Here is an 18462-nt window from a genome sequence, read left to right as displayed (position 1 = left end):
GGGGTAGCTCTATGAATTTATTCTCTTTGACTATATCAATGGACACCGTCATTTTAAAAGAAGTTCTCCTAAAACATGACTGGTTTACAAAATTAGACCTGTTTAGGATTGGTCCCATGAACACAAGGGAAAGAATTCTGAAGCTAAGGTTCATGCAGGTTTAGAGTCCCACTGTCCTCAACCAAATGGGCTTCCCCAGTACATGTACTTAAAAGAAACATAATCTGATTGGATTGGACATCAAAATTAAAAGAGGGTCACCTTCTCTTGAACTGCCATTCCAAGAGAATTCCAATTGAGTTGACCTCTGTCTATTATGCAGGCACTTGAAAAAGTTTATGATCAAATCTTGGTAAGTCCGACAGGCACTGGGGAGAAAGGGATCATTTTCCTCCCCATTCCTTGGTTTCTGTTCTGGTCAAGCTGATGAACTTCACAGGAAGATCTTGGGATTGAATCGCCAAGAATGGAGAGGGAAGCTTAAATGAAAGCTTAAATGAAACCAGTTGCAGTGGGTCTGAAACTCTAGTTGAGCTTTCAGAGAATTGCAGTCTCTTGGCTAGAATACCCTCCCCCCCAAAAAATAATAATAATGGTTGTATCCTCTCTCACCTGGGGAGCTTTGGGCAGAGACCTAGATGAGTAAAACGCACACATCCGTTAACATAATATGAAAGGAATCTTAGCAGGATGGCAATTTGTACCCTGAGAAAGCACAGGATACTAATGTGAGTTGGTTTGGAGCCAATTACTGTTAGGTGGATTTGTAACTGGTTGTCCGATTGCACCCAAAGAGTGTTTGTTAATGGTTGCTCATCCTCTTGGAGAGGACTGACAAGTGGAGCACCTCAGGAATCTGTCCTGGGCCCTGTGTTGTTCAATATCTTTAAATATGACTTAGATGAGAGAATAGAGGAGACAAGTGGGAACCCGCAAAGACTTGCAGGAGGCATCTCATTCCCCCCCCCCAACTATTTCCACTTTTCCTTTCCTGAAAGCCCCATACTCTCTCCTCGTTTCCTGCTTCCTTCTCACCTAGGTTGCCAGCCTCCAGATATGGCCTGGAGATCTCCTGGCATCTCACCCGATCTCCCAACTATAGAGATCAATTCCCATTAGGGTTGCCAGCTCCAGGGGATTTGAGTTTAGAGCCTTGGGAGGGCAAAGTTTGGAGAGGCAGGTGATCTCAGCAGGGTATAATGCCAAAGAGCGCACCCTCGTAGCCATTTCCCCTTACCCTTGAGATGGTCTGTCATGTGATCCAGGTAGGGTTGCCAGGTCCCCCTGTCCACCAGCAGGGGATGGGGGATAGGATTGCCAGATCCAGGCTAGGAATCTCCTGGAGATTTGAGGATGGAGCCTGGGGAGGACAAAAACCTTAGCAGGGTACAATGCCCTCCATAGCATCCATGTTCTCCAGGGGAACTGATCTCTGTAGTTTGGAGATGACCTGTAATTCCAGGGGGTCCCTAGGTGTTACAGGGAATGCTGGGGGTCTCCAATATTAAAAGGGGGAACTAGTCAATATGGAGACTGATGCAAGAATTTTCCCTTTACCCTCTCCCTTGGTGCTTTCTGTTCCCAGAGTTTCTGACAAATGTTTGCCTGTGAAGTCTTGTGTATTTTAACACTTTCCCCCAATCTAGCAGATAGATTGCTGCCGGACCAAATGTCCGTACTCTCCTTAAACAATTACAAGCATCCTGGTGTGCTTTCTTTTAGGTAAACTAGCTCCTAGCCTGCAATTTCCTCTAAGATCAGAGGCCCTAATTGGAAACTGGGGTCAGCTAAAAAGTCAGGTCTTCTAAGCTAGAGATTACTAAAATTGGTTCTTATTAACCCAAACTATATAATATAAAATAATTCAAAGAGTTCCCGCCACAGAGACAAATTTAGAGCACCGAGAGGCTTAAGGGGCGGGGTCTTTTCACCAATGTAGAGCTAGGGTGAGCAAGCCAGCAGAACAAACGCTAAAAGAAGCCAGTTGAAGTAAAAACAAACTGAATTTATTAGGGGGAATAAGAGGATACAAACTTACACATGAATGCAACAACAACAAGGCAAACACACAAAGATGAACCTAAGAGGGATAGCACAATAAAACTCAATAGCTACCTATCCTGCGAGGTTCCAGCGAGAGAGGCTGCTGATGAAGGGAAGGGGGAAGACCACTCAGCGACCAGCGCTTTGTAGTCAGGGAACCATGCAGAGGCACGGGGCGTTCAATGGATCCAAGAGAAGCGACTGACTGATGCCAGGGCACCAGTACTTATAGCAAAATTCTGCCCTTAGACTGACTCACTGGGCATGCAAGTAGTGGGGCACAAAGGTAAGATTGCTTTCTGAGTGGGGACAGATAGTTGGGTGAAAGTATGGGTGCTAGGGTGATCGGAATGTGAAGGGATTATTGATGTCTGTCAAGTACTGAGTGATTGCGATACTGACAGCTGGCAGGAACTGGAGGGTGAGAGGAGAAGGGAACTGAATAGAGAAGATGGGATTAGTCCTAAACTCAGACTATCCCAGGGAAGGAATTCAAGGTGGGGAAGGGGAACGCCATTGTCCTGGTTCGGAGGTCGGTTAAGGCAATCTTGATATGCTGGCAACCTTCTTGGTGATGCAAAGCTTCCATGAAGGCAACCTTTCCAGAGGTGAATCACAGGCAGCGGAATGCAGGAGGAGAGCCCAAAGGTCATTGTTCTGCTGTGCAACCACATCCAAGATGGGGTTCGGGCCACTTCCTTTCCTGGGTCCAAGGTGCTGCTTGCCATCTGCAGGGTCCTGCTGGCACTGTACAGCAAAGTCCAGTGGGGTGTCTGAGGTGCTCCTATGCCTTGGGTGTGGTGCTGTGTCTCTCTGCATTCCCTTTAGTCCAATAAGAGAGTCCAAGTGTCTCAATAATAGAGTCCATGTGTGCCAATAATCCAGGTATGGAAGGGTACTGTCACATTGGTCCCACCTGGAGGCTGGCATCCCTGTTCTCTAGGCTTTCTATCTCCAGTTCTTCTAAGCCAACATTTGGACTTTCGCTAGCCCTGAATAATTCTGCAGGATGAAGGACCTTTCCATCTCCCCAGCCAGGGCACAACTATGCAGAGCCATCTTTTCCTCCATAGCTGGGCTTCCTCCCCTTTCTCCCAATCATTCCCATAGTACAGGGAATCACAGAAATCCAAATAATTGGCTGTACCAGGGATAGACTCAAGTAGCAGGTAAGTGAATAGCCAGGAACTGCTTTTAGGGTCTCAAAGATCTCTTGCCTTGGGACTTCTTCCAAGGCCTTGATCCTGCATATGAAGCTTCCTTACTTTGATTGTTGCCGCTCTCACTTGTAGTTCACATATAGCTTTTCCTGCTCTAGCTTTTTTTGTTTGCATTTTTCACTTAATTTTGCCTGATTCTTATAAGATTATTGTATTAGCTCCATCTTAGGCTGTTGTACCCCTAGCCTGGAAACCCCAAAATAAACACAACTCTTTACTCAGAGTGTGTATTCAGCAAAGAAAAAAAAAGCCCCCTCCAAAAGTGTAGAAATTTCCTTTTCTGACTTCTTTGTGTTCATAATTCCAGCTTCTCATGGTGAAACAAGCCTTATCAACACCTGTTTCTGCACCACTGGGAATGAAGAAGTTACTCAGCCAACTCTGGTCCCCAGCTGGTAGACCACATCAAGGATTTACTTCTTCCACTCCCACTTCTCTCAGGGTACACCAGCACCATCAGCTAGGGCTGCCAAGTCTGGATTGGGAACTTCCGGGAGATTTGTGGGTGGAGCCTTAAGAGGAGGGGTCTGGAGAGGGGGGGCTCAGCAGGGTGTAATGACAGAGTCCACCCTCCAAAGCAGCCATTTTCTCCCAGGGATCTGATCTCCTCCTCCTCTGTCATCTGAAGATCAGTTGCAATTCTGGGTGATTTCCAGCCACTACCTGGAGGGTGGCAACTCTGCCACCAACAGATCAATTCTCAGAGGTTTTGTCTAGCCCCAGGATCTGCACCCAGGCTTCTCTCGCATTTAATCCCTTAAGAGACCAATTCTGAGTCTTTTTCTCTCTCCAAATTGCTACAGTGTTCCTGGTAAGTGTGGACTGAACAGGGCTTAATGTGGTTTGCAGAGGTCAAATTGACTTAGGGTCTCCAGCTCTAGGCTGGAAAATTCCTGGAGATTTAGGGTGTGGAGGCAGGGGACGGCAGAGTTTGGGGAGGGGAGGGACAGTGGGATACAATGCCATAGAGTCTACCTTCTTATATGCCAATAAAGATGTTGTTGTCTACCTTCCAAAGTAGCTATTTTCTCCAGGTAAACTGATCTTTGTAACCTGGAAACCAGTTGTGATTCCAGGAGATCTCCAGCCACCGCCTGGATATTGGCACACACACCCTGGCTTGTTAAGTCCTTAAAGGGTGTTTATTAAATTGTAGTAACTGCCTGTTCTTGGCAAAATCACAAAAAGCCCACATTCTTTGCATACTATCAGATGTTTATGCTGGCTGGTTTAGCTTGCCAAGCAAATGTTACTAAGGTGGCCAATAGGCGTGCATCTTCTAGCAGGATCTACCTCATCGTCTAGGCTCACCAGACGCAATGTCTAGGCACTCAGTATGAAGAGGGCAGCTTTCTTGTCCCAGCATACAATTATGTTCAGATCATTTATCCATATGAATTTGTGAAGCACATTATAGAAATTCTGTACATTTATGTTATATTCTTGTACATGCACCAGACAGACTCATGCCACTAGATGGCACTGTTCACACTCTCTGTGTGTGTAAAGTGCTTTCAAGTCGCAGCAGATTTATGGTGACCCGGGTAGGGTTTTCAAAACAAGAGACTAACGGGTGGTTTGCCATTGCCTTCCTCTGCATAGCGACCTTGGACTTCCTTGGTGGTCTCCCATGTAAGTACTAAGCAGGGCTGACCCTGCTTAGCTTCTGAGATCTCAGGCCATCCAGGTCAGAGCTTAATATTTTGTAGCTACAGATTCCCAGATCCCACCTGGAGGCTGGCATCCCTAGCTACAACTATACACTCTCAAAATACCACAGCATGCTCAGTTTTGCTGCTGTGCTTTATGTAGAAAATCTCAGCTTTAAAGTCACACACACACACACACACACACACACACACACACACACACACACACACTGTTTAACACTTTAAAATTAATATGGTCAACTCCAAGTTGAAATCTGATGGTTTTCACAAGAATGGGGATAATGGGACTAAGTTAATAAGAAATGCATTTTTAATGCTTAGTTCTAATCTGTGTATGATGGAATGAGAATCAAGGAGAAAGAAATCCAAGTTCCCTTGGTAAAGAAAAGGTCAAGAATAGGCCAATCCCTGCCTGGTACTCTGTTTTCTCCATTTTCTCTGTAGCTTGGATGGGGGAAATGTAGTGATCTCTTCTCCCTCAAACTGCAGGGAGCTATAGCTCCGTATATAACTATAGATTCCTATAACTATAGCCACCATGATGTGGTGGTTAAGCGCAGCAGACTCTAATCTGGAGAACCGGGTTGGATTCCCCACTCCTCCACATGAAGCCTGCTGGGTGACCCCAATGTCATGGGGGTGGGGCGGTGGACTGCACACACATGGCCCTGCTTGCCCCACGTGAAGATCAGCACACCTATCGTAACTGCTACCACTTCCACTTCCGCAACCACCGCGGCATCTTCACTGACCTGCTGGCCAAGTTCCCCGGCAGTGTCTATGACGGGCAGATATTCAACGCCTCCTGCTTGCATGGTCTCCTCAAGGCATGGCCAGAGGGCAAGGGGTAGTTATCAGTGAGTGGAGCACTGGGGTGGGGGGCGACTGGCGGGGAGGGCATTTGTGGCTCAGGGGCGCCCTCGGCTTTTGAGGCACTCTGAATCGGTCCAAATAGGGAGGGCATAACATTTGAGAGAGAATCAGACCAGGCCATCTTCTTACAGGCAGTGCTGAGCCTGAGAACCCGGATCCCAGAAAAAGGCGCCTCTGTCAGACCTGAAAGAGAATCTGGCCGGGAGAGCTCGGCCGCATGCCTTGTGAACCTGACTGTCCCGGCCAGGCCTCGATTCAGAGTGAGAGGTGAGGAGGGGGCGAGCCCACTTCACTTGCCACCAGCGTGAGTGCGCGCACCCTCACGCTAAGTCCCACGGGTGGACTCAGTTTTGGGCCGTGGAACCCCTCCTAGCAAGGGGGTGCCTTCTATCTGTAAGGCCCGCCGGGGGCAGAGAGGCGTGAAAGCTCTTCGTCCACACCTCAGGGAGCTGCCCGACAGCATCTTGAGCTGCTAAAATGCCCAGCTTATTAAAACAACAACAAAGGACAGCAAATGGCAGCAAAATGTTCATAACAAAAACATCACAAGCATGTATTTCTGAAAATGCACGCTGAAATAAAGGAAGGTGATGGTGCATACAAAAGAAAAATTAAATCAGAAAAGCTTGGGCAAGGGTAAGAACTAAGTAAGTGAGGGGAACATCAGAGAAGCACTCGGTTCCGGACTTACCCGGAGCTGACTTTGGTGTCTGGGGCAGGGGTTGGGAGCGGCGGAGCTGCCTCGCTCTACCGGGTGCGGCTCCTGGAGGGCCTCGCCCGATTTTTCCGGGGGCCGGCTGCTCCCGGCCAGTCGGGGGGGGGGCGGGAGGCTGTTGCTGGGCAGGAGGAGGAGGCTTCGCCCTGCTCCCTCCCCCACTGCTCCACATATGCTTTGGCAGCCCCGCCCATCGCCTCAGTCTGTATCCGGCTTTGGAGTCAGATAGGCGTGCGTGTAGCAGAGCCACAACGCAGCACACAGCCGGGCGAAGCCTGAGGCTGCAAAAGAAAAAGGGCGGTGGCCTGAGGCGGCAAGAGGGCAGACGCGCAGATCATCTGCGTGGCCGGGAAGCAGCTGCCCCGGGAGACAAGCGGCACTGGCCGGCGTTTGCTGCAGAACCTGCCCAGGTATCGCGGGAGGAGGCAGTATTGCCGAGCCCGCACGTTGCGGGAGGAGGCCGTTTGCGCTGCCTTCAGGCGGTCGGGTCGGGCCGTTGTGAGTGGCCACGGCCCAGTATTAAACAAGAAACACTGGGGGTTGGGGGGCCGTTGTTGCGGAGCCCTTCCTCGCATTTTAGACTGAGGCCCCGGCTATAAAACAAACAAACAAACAAAAAAGAAACAGAGACACATGGGGCCCTCGAAGAGGCGGTAAAAGGGAGAGGATGCCGCCAAAATCCAAAGCGTCAGCAAAATCGCCGCCCCTCCCCCGGGCACTAGGGGTCAGGCGGGAGCGGTGAGGAGATCCTGGGCCCCTTCCATGGCTAGGACTTTGAGAGGGGGCAATGGGCCGGTTGCGCGGGGCACAGCCCAGCAGGCAACCAGCCAGGCCTCGGCTAATTACAGGCCCAGGCAGGCTCCAACACCAGTGGATTCTAGGGGGCAGCCTTCTTCGCCTGTTGACTCTAGGGGGCGAAATACCACTAGGGGGCGATCTAACAGCGGACGGACGCTGCCACCACCTGTTGCTAGGGGGCAGTCTAATGCCAGATGTTCGTATCCACCAGCTGTTGCCTCTAGGGGGCGCTCTAACTCCAGAAGGGTGTCCTATGGGGTGGGAGGTCCGTCCCCTCAGGAATTTACGGGCCAGCAGGCAACTCTTGAGAGCTGTCAGCTGTGATGCAGCAGCTGTCTGCTGAAGTTGGGCAGCTTCGCTCCCACCAGGCCATAGCTAGCGAAGAACAGATGGACACCTCTGCTGAGGAGCCCAGCACCAGCACCAGGCAGTCTACAGCTAGGCGGCGCCACCGTGGGGAATCCTCAACTCCTGATTCTTCTGATTCGAGTAGGCGATCTTCCCACCGTAGGTGGAGGCTATCTTGGAGAGGTCGAAAGGGGAAGAAGTACAGACACATCTGAGAGCACCAGCTCATCGGGTGAGAGTTCTTCGGGGTCCGGGTCTGCAAACCAGCTTGGGGATTACTGGTTGGCGGCTGCCAGCATCCCAGGACTGCCCTCCTGGGCTTTGCGTAGAAGGAGGCGGTCCAGGGAGGGTGGGATTAGGTCATCTGGAAGGCATGTCTGGGAAGGGGGCAGGGGTGAGGAGTTCCTCACATTGCCGCCCACCTTCAACGATGACGAGGACCTCCCAGGCATCCACCTCCCAAGGAGAATCAGGGAGGATACGTTAGACGGCTACTATGTCGATGTCTTGCTAAACCCGAGGTTGAGGAGGGCCGCAGGTCCAAATCTTCCCGGAGAGAGAGGAGGAAAGACAAAGGGGTGGGCAGTGACAAGTCCTTTGAAAAATGGTTGGTCGGCTACACCATCTATATGGGAATAGTTTCCTCAGCATACCCTGAAAGAGGATGGCATTTGATTAACCACCTGGGGAATGTTTTAAAAGCCCGCTCCCTTTCGGGGGACCAGGCGGCGATGGAGTATGATGAGGCCTTTCGGAAGCGTGCATCGCAGTGCGAGCGCGCAAGATGGGACCTCATCAATGACAAGCTGTGGCTAGTGACAGTGGGTCCACATGTTAAGGGTAGGCAGGACGGGGGACGCCCAGGGCAAGGAAAACCTATCTGGAGGGATAGCTCTAGGCGCATTTGCTGGGACTACGGGCAAGGACTGTGCCAAAGGCAAAAATGCAGGTATGAGCATTGCTGTGATTCGTGCTATGGCCCTCACCCGAGATCTAATTGCCCACGGGGTGGTACTAGCTCCCAGCCCTTTCGCGGGAACCTCCCCTCGACAAGAAAAGAGGGGGGTTCTGCCAACAACAACGCAGGGGGAAATAATGGGGTCAGTGGGTTAGGATTGGCTACAACACCCATACGGTTGGAGCCCTTGGCCAGGCTTCTTTCCTTGTACCCTGCCAGGATGGAAGCCTTGTACTTATGGGAGGGTTTCGCACATGGCTTTCACATGCCATTCGATGGTCCCTGGGTCCCTATGCACTCAGGCAACCTAAAATCAGCACAAGAAATGCCTGAGATAGTGGCTGATAAAATAGCCAAAGAATGTGCGGCTGGCCGTGTCGCGGGCCCATTCAGCACCCCTCCGTTGCCAAATTTGAGAGTCTCGCCATTGGGGGTGGTACCCAAGAAGGCGCCGGGTGAATATTGCTCATCCACCACCTGTCGCACCCAAAAGGAGCATCAGTGAATGAAGCAATTCCAGCTGAGTTATGCTCTGTTACGTATGCTTCTTTTGATGACGCCGTGAATATTGTAAGATCTTGCGGCATCGGTGCGCTTATGGCTAAGTGCGATATTCAATCGGCCTTCCAGCTTCTCCCGGTCCACCCATGGGATTTCTGTTTATTGGGGTTTTACTTTAACGGCTGCTGGTACGTTGACAAGGCAATGCCTATGGGCTGTTCCGTAGCCTGCGTAGCTGTTGAAACGTTCAGCACGTTTTTAGAATGGGCGGTGGCTACGCACTCCGGTCTGGCAAGTGTAACACACTACCTGGATGATTTTTTGTTTGTGGGGCCGGCCACTACTAACACCTGCGTCCGGCTCTTGGCCGCATTCACTGCTTTGGCTGCCAAGCTGGGAGTCCCGCTCGCGAAAGAAAAAACTGAGTGCCCTTCGGCAAAATTGGTTTACCTGGGGATAGAAATAGACTCCACAGCGGGCACTTCTAGACTCCCTGGTGTGAAGTTAACGGCACTAAGGGAACTTTTGTTGTTGGCCAAGAAAAAATGCACCCTGAGGGAGATGCAGTCGGTAGTCGGGCATTTAAACTTTGCCTATAGGGTCATTTCGCCTGGACGGGCCTTCTGTTCTCGGCTTTCGCGAGCCACAGCTGGAGTTAGGGCCCCTCATCACAGAATTTGGCTTACCCGGGGAATAAAGGCTGACTTCACCACTTGGCTTAACTTTCTCTCCAACTTCGACGGAGTGGCCATTTGGCAAGACCCACTTGAAATCAGCACTGCCCTGCACGTCCAGTCCGATGCGTCTGGCAGCATTAGTTTCAGGGTATTCTTTGCGGGCAAGTGGTGCGCACAACCTTGGCCTAGCCATTGGTCAGCATCCAACTTAGTCAGGGATCTGACTTTCTTGGAGTTTTTCCCACTGGTGGTGGCTGTCACGATTTGGGCTGGCCAGTTCCAAAATAAAAAAAGTTACATTCTGGTGCGATAAACAGGCAGTGGTGAGAATAGTGAACAGACAAACGTCCAAGTCACCAAGAGTCATGCGGCTTGTCAGGCATTTCGTCCTGACTTGCCTTTATAATAACATTGGGTTCATGGCCAGGCACATCCCGGGGGTGGACAATTCAGTGGCTGATACATTGTCTCACTCGCAGTGGGACAGGTTCTGGACTTTGGCCCCAGGGGCAGACATCCTCCCCCAGACGTTTCCCCAGGAGCTATGGGCACTTGGCAGCGAGTGATACTGCAAGCGGTGTTCAACTCCATCTCACAAGCTACGTTCCAGTCCTACTCGTCTGCAGCCAAAAAATTTCTGTCCTTCTCAGCAGCGGCGGGAGGCCCAATCGCCTGGCCAGTCTCTGAAGTCATGGCCCTTCGCTACCTAGCCCATATGAAGGAGGGTGGTTTTGCTGCAAGGACCATTGGGGTCCATATGGCTGCCATAATCTTTTTCAGCCGGGCGTACGGGTTTGCTGACCCAAATAGGTCATTTGTGGCTCGGCGGGCCGCCGCCGGATGGCGGAGGGCAGTACCCAGTAAGCCTGACCAGCGCAGGCCGGTTACCATAGGCATTCTAAAAAGGCTGTTTGAGGCCGCCAAGTTAGTATGCGGGTCCAGTTTTGAGGCGGCATTGTTTAAAGCAGTTTTTGCTATTGCCTTTTTCGGAGCTTTTAGGGCCAGTGAGCTGGTCGCAGCATCATCGCACGATACAAGTGACAGGGCTTTGGGAATCCAGGATGTTAACACCTCAGGGAGCAAATTGAGCTTAAGAGTCAGAAGGTCCAAAACGGACCAGAGAGCAAAAGGGGAGTTTATATATCTGCATGAGGGGCGGGTCCACGGGGCATGCCCGGTTAGGGCATTAAAACGTTTTCTGCAGGTCTGCTCTCCCAGGCCTGCTTGGCTATTCATGCACAGGGATGGTTCACCTGTGACAAGGTTTGTTCATGTGTTCAAGCTATGTTTGGGTTCCTCTGGTTTGCCAGCGGACGAGTTTGGATCACATTCTTTCAGGATCGGGGCTGCCACAACAGCAGCCGGCTTGGGGTTGCCGGGCACGAGCATCCAGGCACTTGGCAGGTGGAAATCAGCTGCTTATAGGGCCTATATTCGCCCACACCTTGAACTGAACTAATACACGCTTTGTCTTTCCATTCTTTTGAGTTCCAGCGTGCCGATCAACGAAAGTATGGATTGTGGGACACAGCATTGTATACTGGGCCGGATGGTATGCTGAGACGTCCGGATGGAGGCGCCACCTGGGGATTGGACAGCTATTGATCCAGTGGTTGGGCCAGTGGGGAATGAGATGGTCAGCTTTGCTTCCCGCATTACAGCGCCATTCCCAGCGTCTTGGAATCCCGGGCGAGTTAATTATTCAGCTCGGTGAAACTGACCTGGGCCTCCGCAAAGGGAAGAATCTGTCAGAGGCGGCACAACAAGACCTACGGGCGCTGGCCAGGCACTGGCCTAAGTTGGTCATCGGCTGGTCCGATTTATTGGAGAGCCAGTGTTGGTGCAGGGGGGCACTGGCCCGGCCTTTGGATGTTGCCCGGCGTAAGGTCACAAACACGGTGGGGAAGACCGTGGTCTCCCTCGGGGGATTTATAGTGAGGCACTGGGATATCTCCCACCGGTTGGTGGCATTGTTCAGACCAGATGGGGTCCACTTATCAGAGTGGGGGTCTGATACATGGCTACATAGCATTCTAGATGCCCTAATAACCTGGCAGCAGTGCTAAGGCGCATTGGCGGTAGCTGGACCGGGTAATGCCCAGCTAGTTGGCGGTTTATGCATGGGGCTGGATGGGTTTTGATGGGGGGAAGCGGCCTGCGTGCCCCTTCCTCCAACTGGGGGATCCCAATAAGGGGTTTTGGGGGAGGCCAAGGGTGTTGAGTTGCCGCATAGGGGGCGGCAGGTTTGGCCTCTGCCTGAGTGACGGGGGAACACCAAGTGGCGCAAGCCCCGGCATATCCCACATACCGTCATCCTCTACTACTCCCAGCAGGACCGCTGGGAGCTCAGTCTGCATCAGTTCGCAGTGGGCCGGCTGATGCCCCCATCCAGCCTCCCCATGCTTCACCAATGTGACAACACTGTTGCCATTAATTTTAGTTGTGGCCATGTTTTTCCAATATGAAAAATGTTTTCCAATAAAAAATAATATTCTTTGTTAATAAAATTGTTATGTGTTTATAAAAGTGAGTAATAGCTTACTTAAATCAATTTCCAGCGCAATAGCCCTCGGACAGCAAGTGGGATTGGACAGATGATCCCCTGTTGAGGAGGAAGCCATGCAACACACAAACCTGCCACAGGGAATTCAGGAGGCTGCTTTATACCAAGTCATACCCTTGGTCTGTCAGTTCTTTTTTCTTTTAATTGCACCTCCCTTTTCTGATTGTTGGGACAAAAAGTTCACTAGTAGTTTTTTAATTTTCTAGATAACATTTTCTTCTCTTCCCTTCCCTTGATCCAGGGAGGTATTAAATCTAATTCTTTCCTCGCTATCTTGGCATCTTCTTTTCTTTTTGCCAAGTATCAAGCTATCTTTGTTATTCATTTCTGGATTTTAATTTACAGATAAGACAAAAGCTTTCAGAATGGTACTTAACATATTTTATTGATTGCAGGTTGCAGTATGGTTTTCATTTGCATTCCTGGCATTTTTCAAGCCCCTTTAACATGCTCTTGAATTCTCCTCATTCCTTTCTGTTCCCTTTCTTCTTAAAGGTGTGATCTAATCAGTTTGGCTTTTGTCCTCCCCACTAACTGATTGAGGCAAACACCTCTTGGAATGCCTATTTTGGAAGCACAAGTTTAAAGGGCTTGTTGATTTCAACCATTGACAAGAATGCAGCAAGGACCAAATTTGGCCAGCAACTGAAGAGGAAACGACTGATTTCCTCATGTGCCATTAATGAAGGAGAAGCCAATCGGCATTTTCAAAATAATTTGGAGAAAAACACTGCAGTTGCAGCTGGCATTCAAGAAATGGAATGTGACATTTTTACAGTGTTCTCCTATATAAGGACATCTACTCAGAATTCTACTTAGGTCTATTCAATGGGGCTTATTCCCAGGAAAGTGTTTTTAGGATTGCACTGTTAATTTAGTTCTTCTTTGACAGTAGATTCTTAGTGTGCTAATGACAGGTTTAAAGAATCTTTGCTTGCAGGTCAATTTGCCTAAATTTTGCTTTACCAGATGAACATTTTGCATTGCAGTTTGTCATTTGTATTTGATTTTGGTCTGTGTGGCTTCTTTTAAAAACCAATTTTGGCTAAAAAGCAAGAAAAATACAATCCAGGATTCAAGACGTTGTCCCACATCCTTTTAAACCAGCTCCTCTGTAGGCATGGTGTGGAACAAGAAGGAATGAATGCACAAATCACTAGCAACATATGGCTGTGTCACATCACATTTCTGGTAGTGTTAGAGGGAATACATATTATCTTGTCTTCACATCTACTGATGCTTCACTTTAAGGGCCAATCATTGTGAGTTTTGTGAATTCAACTCCTTCTGGTTGTTTTAATTCAGTTATCAGGTGTGCTTGAGGGCATGATTTGGATCACCTCTGTGGCACAAGGAGTGGGAGGGTTAAAGTCCATGATGCTCTAATATGGCATTGATGGTGCCCCTCAGTCTGTTCCCTGGCATCCACTTGTTTCCCCCTAAAACATATTTTCCCCAAAGCAAAAAGACTTTCCTCCCAATAACTGGAACTAGAAGTGCTTCAGAAGACCTCAGAAGGTCTTGAGTTTTCAGAGAGTTTTCATAGAGCACCTGTTTGGAAATATCTACCCCCTCCCCCAGAAGAGAACGCTTTGGTTGGGACCTCCCAAGTTTTTTGCAACTGCTCCTCATGGCAGCCATTTTGAGAATCATCCTGCCTCCCTTGCCAGCCATTTTTCTTTGTGGCACCTATTACCCTTTCTCAAAATTTCAAAAGTGTCCACATCCTCAACAAGTTTTCAGAGCTCTGGCTTAATCTTTCCACCTTCACAGTTTTCCTGACCTGTAATGATCTGAAGGAGGTGCTATTTGTCCTGTTGGGGAAACATTACAGAGCAAATAGTGGTTCTCCACAACTATTTGAGTTCAGGGAAATGACCCATGAGGATTCTGGTTGGAATTGGACCCCTGCATGCCTGATAACTGATTAAAACTCACACAAAGAGGGAGATAGGGTTCTCATCCCAGCAATCAGTGAGAGACTGGGGTAGGAGCAGAGATCTGGTTTAATGTATGATATTGCAACATCAGTTCTGACTGCATAACCCCAAGTGATGTCATCACATCATGCAATTTCTCCAAAACTCTACATTTCTAACCAGAAGTGATGTTGCAGCACCCTACAACGCAGTTCTCCCTCACATTTGTCTCCCCACTTCTCCCTTGAACACCAGCAGAGGATGGGAAGTGTCAGTGAAGAATCCTCTGCTTTTAGCGAATATTTGGCAACTCTACTGGAAGATCAGATAATGGAACTCCCAATACCTTATATGGCCCTATGTGAGTGTAGTACATGAAGTGATGTTGACATCACTATCTGCCTCAAAGTTAGAATAAAAAAAGGTTTTAAATATCTAGGATTTTAAAAAATGTAGCTGTTTTAGGACTTTCTGTCTCGCATATACCCCTAGTACACACAATGCTTTCACTATCCCTGAATGAGTTCATTAAGGCAAGTTATGTAACTCATCCACCACCATTGTTTTATACAGAGAACATGATGTAACAGCCAATTAAGACTTCTAATCTGAGAGAACAAACAACATGAAACAAAGACAACAGGGTGTTTGGTTCACACTCGTAAGCTGGAATTTGTTCCCATGTAGAGCCTGTTAAATGTCTGATTGACTCTCATTTGTACATAGTGATGTTTACTCATAGGTTGTTACAGACTAGATTTTTAAAAGGATGAAACTCTTAGTATTAGTCAACACCACAAATAAATGCACCCAGCTCTAGGTAAGGCAAAAGACAGGATCGCACATGGCCCATAAGCTTTCTAGCACTTCTTGATAGATTTTAATTCGGAAGAATAGTGCCAATTTATTGTGTTTTTTTAAAAGATTCATTTATGAAAGAATCTTTAAAAAAAACAATTGAGATTGAGTATGTGGAACTTTTTGAGCACTTGGGGGAAATGCCAGATTACTAAAACCAATGTTTTAATTGCTGTTCCCAGAAGAGGAAAGGGGGTGATTTCTTGCCAACTCCCTTCAGATTGCCGTCCCCTGCATGCATCGCATTCTGTTTTCAAGCATTCCGTAACTTACAGGTGCCTCTTTTCAGAGACTGCAGGGGGAACAGAGAAACCCCTTCAGTGAATTCTTTCCATTCAGGATTTGTAGGATTCAACCTATTGTGAAAACACTTTGGGGAACAAATGCAAGATAGCCGTGTGCACTGTTATAGAAAGAGAATGGTAAGACATGTAAGGCATTCACTCGATTAAAAGATTCCATCTCTCCGAATGTCTTTATACACCTATTATCATTTTCTACTTCCTTCCAACATGCTTGCTCACAATGGCAGCAGCAAACTTTGGAACTGGTTCTTAACATATTTACTCAGAAATGTCCCATTGATTTCTAGGGGAAAGAGGGTTGCCAACCATCCTGGAGAACAATGTTCTGTCTCTTTAAAAGGCTAAATATATGGAAATTCTCCTTCCTAACTATGCCTGCCAACTCTCATGCTTTTAAAAGCAGCTTGTTTTGTAGATATAAGCAGGTGAAGCTTTTCATGGCATTACCAATAAAAATGACCCAACTTCTAATGATTGCAAGTTCATCTGCTGTTAGATAACAGCTGAAAGGGTCAGTTTAAAAGCCGGCAACTCTAGGTAGGAAGGCAAATGCTTATTGACTAGGTAAAATATAAACCTCAAATTAAACAGAAAAAAGTGCTGTGTGTTTTTCAGTTTTAAAAAATGAAGGAAAGAAGCAGGTTAGATAATTTATTTCTGCAGCACATTTGATTTGTGCTATGTCATTGATCATTAGAACAGTCTACCTTCAGGGCATTAAAAACCCTCTTTGATACATATGTTCACCTTTTTAAAGATCTATAGCTATTATTGTTGGCTAGGAAGAAAAGCAATGCCTTGCTGGAGGGCTGATACAAAACCTTACTAACGTAAGACATCTAAAGCAAACATTTCCTGTGAATATATAAATGGACTGTCCTCTCCCAGATACTAACTTCTCTGTCTTTCAAACCAGAGACAAAACCACAGCCTTTCTTAACAAATTATAAAGTCAAAACGTCTGAGCACTTTGTCAGCCAGAGGTCCAGAGCAGGGAAGTACCCCAGGAGCTGGTCTATTGGTCTGTGAGGTGTTGCACACATGTTCTTCTGTTCTCCTTATAGCTTAAAAAAATGGCTCTCCAATGCAAAGATAAAAAAAGAACAACCTACCAGAAGTTCTCACTATGGGGAAGACCTTGAGGTTGGTAAAATGTAAAGGGAAGATGACTGGGGAAGGCACTGGCAAACCACCCCGTCAACAAAGTCTGCCTAGGAAACGTTGGGATGTGACGTCACCCCATGGGTCAGGAATGACCTGGTGCTTGCACAGGGGACCTTTACCTTTTTAGATGCAAAATAGCCCACAAGGCAGAAGGAAATGAAACTCCAGCCCTACAGCTACTGCACAGCCCCAGAACTGTTTGGCAACTGGCTGCGTCAGACAGTAGCAAGGTGTGGACATCCAAGATTTGACTTGTGTGTGTAGAAAGCCAGCGTGGTGTAGTGGTTAAGAGTGGCGAACTCTAATCTGGTGAACTGGGTTGGTTTCCCCACTCCTCCACATGAAGTCTGCTGGGTGACCTTGGGTAGTCACAGTTCTCTCTGAACTCTCTCAGCCCCACCTACCTCACAGGGTGTCTGCTGTGGGGAGGGGAAGGTGATTGTAAGCCACTCTGAGACTCCTTAAAGGTAGAGAAAAACAGGGTATAAATATCAACTCTCTTCTTCTCCTCCTCTTCACTGCTGTTGAATACAGTGTGCTTCCCTACCAAACATGTTTGTAGTTTGTAGTGAATTTCACATCTCTACTTTGGGGAGAGTTTTTGGAGTTGCCTTTTCAAAATAGTTACCAAAAGCTACATTCCTGCTAAAAGTGGTGCCTGCCTAATGGTATTTATTTAACTGTTGACTAGTCTCAAATGTTCCATGTTTGAGCAGGGTGATTGAGGAGGTGGACAACGTCAGGCTTTCCTGTGTGAAGTGGATTGTTTGGTTCCTTTCCAGTTTGGTTAAGGCCGGTTAAGAGACTGAAACAGCCTTGGTCACTCTGGTGGATGACCTGTGCTGGGGGAATGACAGAAGGAGTATGATGCTGCACATGATAGTAAAGTAACATTATAGCATAATATGTTTAACTTAACATCCAAACACTTTGCTTTCAAATCAGTGAGGACGACACAGGCTATGGGAGCAGAGGCTCCATCAATGGCGTAAAGTAGGAAGTAGGAACGGTTGTGGCCTCAAAGTTGTGAGCAAACTAATAACTGAAATTTGTCCCCAGAACTTCATTTTTTACAACGCAGGGACTACAACTGTAGTCTTAATGAAAAAGAATTGGATAAGACTTGATGCACATTGTGGGAAAGTTTTGGGCTATCTTGTCTCTTCTCATTATTGAACAAAGAAAATGAATTATGCATTCAAATTCTGAGTCACCATGGGTCATTTCTCCTGAAACTGGTTCCATTTTAGACTTCCATGTCAGTTCCTGAGTTGGCAATTGCCAGCAAGAAATGGTTTGGAGGTTCAGGTCTGTATTCGCATACAGAGTGTGGAAAGGAGCATCGAGATAGTTTGACTGGGTAAATCCATTGACTTCTGCTTGTTGTGAGGGACCAGCCCGGTTTCCAGCAGAAGCGAAAGGGAAGGAGAAGGAGACGTGATATGATAGCTGGGACCAGCCATGGCTGGTGGTGCATGCTGTAAATTTGTCAGGGCAAGGGCATGCTGCGCAATATTGATATTACACCTATGAAGCGTGACAGTCCCTGGCAAGCAATGCATATTGAACCTTCACCTCATGTGACCCTCAGAGAAATATGCTGGTCAAGAATAATCTTGAATGACATAGATTCTCCCCAGTGATTTTAAAAAATACCCAGGTATCACTTTACAGATCATTCTCCCTTTGGTATTTCATGACAATCGTTTCACATACATTTTTAAACTCAGACACCTAAAACTGTAGCATCTTTCCATACCTATATTTTCCATGAATACCTATATTTTCCATTGATTGACTAAGTTTTTCATCATATCAATATAGTCTCCACAAATGGTCAGGGAAATTGG

Source organism: Euleptes europaea, chromosome 8 (genome assembly GCF_029931775.1).
Source record: "Euleptes europaea isolate rEulEur1 chromosome 8, rEulEur1.hap1, whole genome shotgun sequence".
NCBI lineage: Eukaryota > Metazoa > Chordata > Lepidosauria > Squamata > Sphaerodactylidae > Euleptes > Euleptes europaea.
The sequence above is the reverse complement of the archived record's forward strand: the minus strand, read 5'-3'. Positions refer to the sequence as shown.